Raw genomic sequence first — 530 nt, forward strand, 5'->3', positions numbered from 1 at the left:
ACCACCCACACACACACCTTTGACGACTTTTTTATTGATCGTCTAAAGCTTACAGTGATAACCTTAGGAATAAAGCAACTAGTTCGCAAGAATTACTTCAGAGCATCAAAGGTGACGCTGTAGCCAGTACCCTGCATTAAAAGGAAAAAGGAAGAAGAGAAAGAAATTTTAGGCGAAACGTGGAACATGTCATGACGATTGAACACTTTGATCAATCTTCTTCTTCACTGTTCTTTCCTCTTGAATTCCTGTCAGTTCTCAAAAGCAATATCTACTCATTTCATTTTGAACATGGAATAGAATATGAAAGCAGATCTTGGAAACAAAGCTGAAACAAGACTTTTGAAAAGGGTTTGGAGGAATCGTCGGAATTAGTGAATAGACACCCGTACTGACAGCTAAGAAATACTTTCTTCGAGTTTCATATATGTTTATTTAAAAAAAAAAAAAGTTAAAAGCTTGACTAGACAGTTCTTGGTTCACGCACACTAGCGTGTGTCTGTGTACAGTATGTATGTATGCGCGCGCGC

This window comes from Penaeus monodon, chromosome 25 (genome assembly GCF_015228065.2).
Source record: "Penaeus monodon isolate SGIC_2016 chromosome 25, NSTDA_Pmon_1, whole genome shotgun sequence".
Lineage (NCBI taxonomy): Eukaryota > Metazoa > Arthropoda > Malacostraca > Decapoda > Penaeidae > Penaeus > Penaeus monodon.